This window comes from Hevea brasiliensis, unplaced genomic scaffold (genome assembly GCF_030052815.1).
Source record: "Hevea brasiliensis isolate MT/VB/25A 57/8 unplaced genomic scaffold, ASM3005281v1 Scaf348, whole genome shotgun sequence".
Lineage (NCBI taxonomy): Eukaryota > Viridiplantae > Streptophyta > Magnoliopsida > Malpighiales > Euphorbiaceae > Hevea > Hevea brasiliensis.
In genome coordinates, this window is record NW_026614860.1 from 40,287 (window position 1) to 47,500 (window position 7,214).

Sequence of the window (7,214 nt, forward strand, 5' to 3'; positions counted from 1 at the left end):
GAAAGAAGTTGGAAAGAGGTTGTTAATAATAGATTACCGAGAGAAATAGGTAAAAGAAATTTCCATCCAAGATTTAAAAGTTGGTCCATTCTTAGTCTAGGTAAAGTCCATCTTGTTGTGATAGGAATGAACAAGAACAAATAAGTTTTAACCAATGTAATAAAGATACCAATTGTTGTTCCAAAGACTCCGCCTATTTTTTTTATTTCATAAAGCTCAGAACGAATATATACTGAATAGAGATATTCCAACCGCCCAAGTAAAGAACTGTTACAAATAATGAAGAAACTAATAAGTTTAGATAGGAAGCAATATAAAATAAACCAAATTTGATGCCCGAATATTCGGTTTGATAACCTGCTACTAATTCTTCTTCTGCTTCGTAAATCAAAAGGCAATCTCTCACATTCTGCTAGAGAAGAAATAAAAAAAATGATAAATCCTATAGGTTGACGCCACAAATTCCACCCCCAAAAACCAGATTTTGATTGTGCCTCAACTATATCAACTGTACTTGAACTATTAGATAATCATAGTCGGTGATAACATCACTGTTCCCATCGCTATTACAGAACCGTACATGAAATTCTCACCTCATACGGCTCCTCGAAGGCCATAAATAAATTTAAGGATCAGATCAGATTATTTATTTTGATATATTTGTAGAATAGATAGGATCAAAATAAAATCTATCGACGTTCCAAAATTCGAGCAATGAAATTCTATCTGTTATAATACTAAAAAAATACTTCTGAATTGATCTCATCCTTTAATAATTTAAATTTTTCTTTCTTGAGTAATAACTTAAATCCTTCAATAAAATACTCTTTGTAAAAAGTAAAATATTCTTTGTAAAAATACCAATAGATATTTTCTATCGTTTTCGATTACGAAAAAGTTAGATATTCCGAATTATGACACGAATTCCATCTCTATGAATATCGATAAAAAAAGAACAAAAAGGATTGATTTTTTTTTTCTATTGTAATTAGATTCTTTTTTTTTTTTTCGTTCCTATTCTTCTTTCTGAAAAAAAAAAAAGAGAAAAGGGGATTAAAAAAAAGGAAAGGATTATTTCGTTCCTGATAGTTATTTCTTTAATCGGTGGGTAGGAGCATACTCTGGATCGGAATCATGGGGAGTACTGCCTAATCATTTCTACCAAGTTAAAGCCCCAATTAATATACTTTTTTATATTATACCGAAATATCTTTTTAGATAATTTTTTTAATCTCTCTTACTAATCCTTTGTGTATCTTGGTGTTCCTAACCATCCACTCATTTTTGCTTAATCACCTGTTAGCATTATGGTAATACATATAAATGATAGTGAAAACTCAATAAGGTTGATATTTTGGGCCCGCTTCAAGCCAGGATGACTAATCAACCAATCTTGGGGCAAACATTCTTCTTTTCTTATGTTTATTTCTGTTTTACTCTTGTACATAGGAAATGAGTCTCAATTTTTTTACTGCAAATGTAGAAGTTGTTTTCTTTCACTCATATAACTATCCAATTTAGTTCATCAACCCAAACGATGAATAAAAAATGAAGATATCTATTCAATTCATTTCGCCTTCTTCCTAAAAAGATAAAAAGAAAGGAATAGGGAAAAGTTTATATTTCAACAAATCACACGTAGAGATATGGATAACACACAAAGAGTTAATGGTATTTCATAACTAATCGATTGAGCAGCAGCTCGTAAACCAGCCCAAAAGGAATATTTATTATTTGATCCATATCCGACATAAGAAGTCCGATGGGAGCAATACTTGAAATGGCAATCCATAAAAACACCAATATTTAGATCAGTTAAAACAAGGTGATAGCCAAAAGGAATTACCGAATAGCTTAATAGAGTTGATATGACTGCTATGGATGGTCCGATACTGAATAAACGAATATCCCCCCTAGATGGAAAAAGATTCTCTTTGAAAAGTAGTTTTGTCCCATCCGCTAGAGCTTGAAGAACTCCTAAAGGACCGGCATATTCAGGTCCAATACGTTGTTGTATCCCTGCAGATATTTCTCTTTCTAACCATACAATTACTAGTATGCCTATCGTGATTCCCAATACAAGAATAAAAATCGGGACAAACACCCATATAATTCCATAGACCTCGTTTAAGGATTCTAATCTAGAAAATGAATTGATAGCTTGTATTTCGTTGTATCAATTATCATTTAAAAGATCAACTTCTCCCATAATGATATCTATACTACCTATTATTGTCATAATATCGCCAATTTCATTCTTTTAACTAATTCAGAAGAATTTGCAAATTGATAAAACCCGCGGACAAATTTTCCATCTCCAAGGAAAACCGCTCTGATCTCCTATCGAAAAATTCCCAATTCTCCTTTTGGGGCTTCGACTCACATAAAGTTCTTGTTTGGTAATTCAAAAGTAGGAGAAGTTTTTACTAATGAATCGATATTCAAATCGTTCCATTCCGAATCCCTTTCTATCAAAACGTCGGATTTCTAAATTCTCATAGGGCCCCTAATTCCTTCCAGAGCCTGTTGAATAATTTTTATAGATTCCATCATTTCACCAATTCGACTAAATAACGAGCTAAGGATTCTCCTTCTTTTTGCCACTGGATTTCCCAATCAAATTCGTCGTAACACTCATAATGATCAACTTTACGAAGATCCCATTGTACTCCGGAAGCTCGTAGCATTGGTCCCGATAAACCCCAATTTTTTGCTTCCTCTGTACCAACAATACCTACTCCCTCAACTCGTTCTAAAAATAGGATTTCGCGTAATAAGTTTTTGATATTCAGTAACTCCTGTTAAAAATAATCGCAAAAATCCAAACATTTATCTATCCAACCATGAGGTAGATCGACGCTACTCCCGATACGAAAAAATTATGCATCATTCTCATACCAGTGGCAGCTTTGAATAAATCATATACTAACTCTCTTTCTAAAAATATAGAAGAAAGGAGTCTGTGCACCAATATCCGCCATAAAGGGACCAAGCCATAACAAATGAGAAGCTATACGACTCAATTCCAACATAATTATTCTGATATAGCCACTCTTTTAGGCACTTGAATATTTCCTAACAGTTCTGGACCATTTATGTTATTGCTTCGTGAACATAGTAGCCAAATAATCCCAACGTGTTACATAGGGCAAATATTGTATAATTGTTCTATTTTCCGCAATTTTTTCCATTCCTCTGTGTAAATAACCTAATATTGGTTCACATCAATAACATCTTCCCGTCTAGAGTAACGATGAGGCGAAGAACACCATGCATTGATGGGTGGTGGGGACCCATATTAACTATCATAAGGTCTTTTCGTAGCTGGTACATTCATAGGGTTTCCTTGATCCATTCGTCCATGAATTACAAAACAAAAAGAAGTTCATCTCAAGATCTAATAAATCAAATAATTCAAAAACTCTTAAAATTAACGAGTTTTTGATTCCCGAATATCCAACAAAGCTAATTAATTCTTTATAACGTACTCTATTTTTCTTTGCTAAATAAGACAGGAGTCGTTGTCGTTTTCCTAGAATTTTTAGCAAACCTCTCTGAGATAAATAGTCTTTTCTATGCAATTCCAAATGTGAAGTAAGTCTTCGTATCTTATTAGTGAAACTTACTATTTTAAATTAAACAGATCCCTTGTTTTCGTCTTTTTATTATTTTGAAATAAATTAAATTAATTAATTTTTTAAAATAAAAAAACAAATTCCCTTTTTAATTATTAATTATTAATTAAGTTTAAAATATTTTTTTATTGATCAGTAATAATAAAAAATTTATTAAATAAAATAATGTCAGTTCATTTTAATTTGGTATAAACAAAAATCTTTACTTTGTTAGTAATTCAAAATTTTGTTAAATACAATTTATCATTAATCAATCCAATTTTTTTTTTATTCGGTTATAGATACAAAAGGATGGTATATTTCTTCGCTTACAAAAGAGAAAAAAATTCTACTTAATATGAAAAGAAAAAAATTCCATTGATTCGTTTCTAGATCTAATTGATACATAATTGAATTACATGTATCAGAATGGAATATGGAGTGGAAAAGAAAAAGAATGACGTACCCATCTCCTTGTTTTCATATACTAAATCAGATATGCTATGGGATATATGAAAAATGCACCCTTATCAAAATTTCAACCGCGGATATATATATATTCTTACCATACTGAACCGACTAGCATTATTAGTATCGAACCAATAACGATTCATACAAGCTAAATCTTCTAATCGAAAATTGGGCCAAAGAAAAAATTGTAATTTAATTAGTTTATTTTTTCTCTATCAAAATGTTTGCTTTTATCTAAAATGGGACTACAATTTTTATGTTATTACCATTGAAAATTTCTGTATTTGTATGAATATCATCTTGATTTTTTAAGTTGAAAAAAATTTTTAATTCTTTACGACGTTTAGGGGTAAAATATTTTCAGTAACAAGTAAATTATAATCATTTTTGTTTCTATTTCCAATTATACTTTGATGTCTTTCAATAGATTCGGTAAAATTCTTTTTATCAACATAAAAATTTTCTCTGTATTTTTGATTAATTTGTTGTTTGTTCTTATGAACTAATAGGATACCTACCATTTGATACAAAATAAATTGTCCATCATTTTTTACCGACAGACGAACAGGTTCGATAATCAATATTCCCTTTTTCATTAATTCCGTAAGAGTTAAATTCTTCTGAACTATTAGAATATTTAAATTTATTTCTTGATTTTTGAATAAAAGATATAATAATTTCTCATGAATTTGTCAATCTATGCAGGAGACAATATACTTTGATATTATTGATTATTTTGTGATTTAAAGAACCATTCCATCTTAATTGAAAACATAAATACCGTTTTAGGAAGAAATCAAGTTCTACTTCCATATGACTTTTGTTTTGCTTTTTATTTCTATGTTTTTTCATATCTAATTCTATATAATCTTCTTCAATATCTTTTTCTTGATTTGCGAAAACTGACCCAAAGTCCCCTTGGTCTTCTGATTCTTTTTCTTCGTGATTTTGATTCTCTAATTCAATAATTTTTTTTTCATTCGATGATATAGATATAAAAAGATCGCTATTTTTCTTCCGGTTAATTTTATTATTTTTACTAACATTTTCATTTCTATGAAAATTGAAAAGAAGAAATTGGATGGGTATCGCCCATGGTTTTATCTTATATGTGTTGTAAAGTATCACAAATTTTCGAAAGAACCAAAGTTCAAAATTGGATATAAGACAATTTTTTATTTCTTCATTCATTCCCATCCAATCAAAAAAAAAACCTTTTTGATTGGATGAATTAACTTCTTGATCTTGGTGAATTGTAAGAAAAAAAAGATTTTTCTTATCAATTTTATCAATTATTTGATACTTATTAGTCCTAGTCTTAGTATTTTTTTTATCTTTGCTTCCGGTATCGATCCAGGACTCAATATCAACCTTCTTTCTAAGACAAAAATTGAGAATTCTCCAATCAAAATATTTTCTATCCGCGCTTTTCTCCATATCAATAATATCATCTTCCGCTAGATAATTATTGATAGAAATATCTTCCAACATGTCAAATAATTTGCTTTTTTTTGTGTTGTAATTATAAGAAATCTCTTGTTTATTATTTACTTGTAATGGTGATCCATAAATATATGAGTCCTTCTTATTTTCATAATTAATAGATTTATATGATAAAAGATTATATTTATAGTGTTTTTTAAAATTATCTTTTTGATTTGGTAATGAATCTGTCTCAAAATCATTTTTTTTTTTGTAATGAATTAATCGGTCTTTTTCATATAAATTCCATTTGTTTAATTTTTTATTTTGAACCATATGGTGTTGATGTTGATTGATTATATTTCGCCATTTTTGTGGTGTTAATCTAGACCATCTAATCTGAGATAGATCGTATTTATATTGATAATGACTCCTTAACCAATTTTTCCATTGATTCATTACAGAATTTCTAAAATTTTTATTTTTTAATTCGGAATTAAATAGCCCTTGGGCTATAAAAAAATCCTTTATTTCATTCTTCAGAAAAAGGCTATGATATTCAAAGATAGATTTTAACTTATATAAGTTAATAATTTTGATTTGTGATAATTTGTAAAATACATAAGCTTGTGACAAGGAGGATATGTCACAAAAAATCTTTGAATTTTTATTAATAACAACAACATTACTATTATTACTATTACGTGACTTTTTTATAATCGAAATAAAGTGAATTGTATTTTGATTTGTTTTATCAATTTTTTTCTGATTTTCTTCATTATTGTAAATGTATTTAGTAATAATTTTTTTTGTTGATTTAAGAAAAAGCTGTGCATTGATCCTTGGAATATTAATGATACCTAAAAAGATATCTATGTATATCTTTTCAATCAAAATTTTTATAAAAAAATGGAATTTACGCGCTAATCGAACATTTCTTCTTTTTACTATCTGCGAAATATTTTTTGATGATTTTAATTTTTTAGCATTATAACTTATTTTGTTTTTGTTAGGACTAATATTTATTTCCGGGGTTCTCATTTTTTTTTCCTTTTCTTTTGTAATTTTTTCTATTTGATTTATGATTATCTTTCTTCTAGCAGAAAGATCTTTCATTTTTTTTTCTGTCAGTGAATAATTTGTCCAAGTCATAGATCGAATTGGGATGGATAATTTTTTAATCGTCTCATTATTGTTATTGATTATCGAATCTTTTTCTTTTTTAGGTTCATTCAATTCATATACTTCTCTAAATCCAGATAATAGAATTGGATTTCTTTTTGATTTTGAAAGGTTGTTTATTATTTCTTTTCGAAAAAAAATGTTTTTGATGATCCAGTTTTTTTTTTCTTTTAAGAAATTTAGAAAAAATTTTCTTCTTTCTTCTAAAATTGTTATAACTCGAAAACCATTTTTTTGCATTTTTCTAATTTTTTTTTCGAGTTTTTTAAAGATGGGTTCAAAAAGTGAAAGCCGTTTTCGGGGAGAACCAAAAGGAAGTTCAGCTTCCATTCCCAAAACTGTTGAAAAAATCATTTTTTGTACTTTTTTCATTTTCGCTTGATCTTTATGAGAGAATTTTAACTTAGATTTGAACCAAGGTTTTCGACTAACAGGAAATAGGATCTTTATTTGAATCCCGTCTATTAACCAGTTTTTCGTAAATTCTTTTTCTGATAATTGAACTCCATTATAGGTGCATTTAAC

General features: G+C 28.6%; 2 pseudogenes; both read right to left on the reverse strand.

The window, feature by feature from the left end:
* Positions 1-2,176: 2,176 nt before the first annotated feature.
* LOC131177191 (NAD(P)H-quinone oxidoreductase subunit H, chloroplastic-like) lies at positions 2,177-3,337 on the reverse strand (annotated as a pseudogene).
* Positions 3,338-4,747: 1,410 nt separating this feature from the next.
* Positions 4,748-7,214, reverse strand: part of LOC131177192 (protein TIC 214-like) — a 5,345-nt pseudogene continuing 2,878 nt past the window's right edge.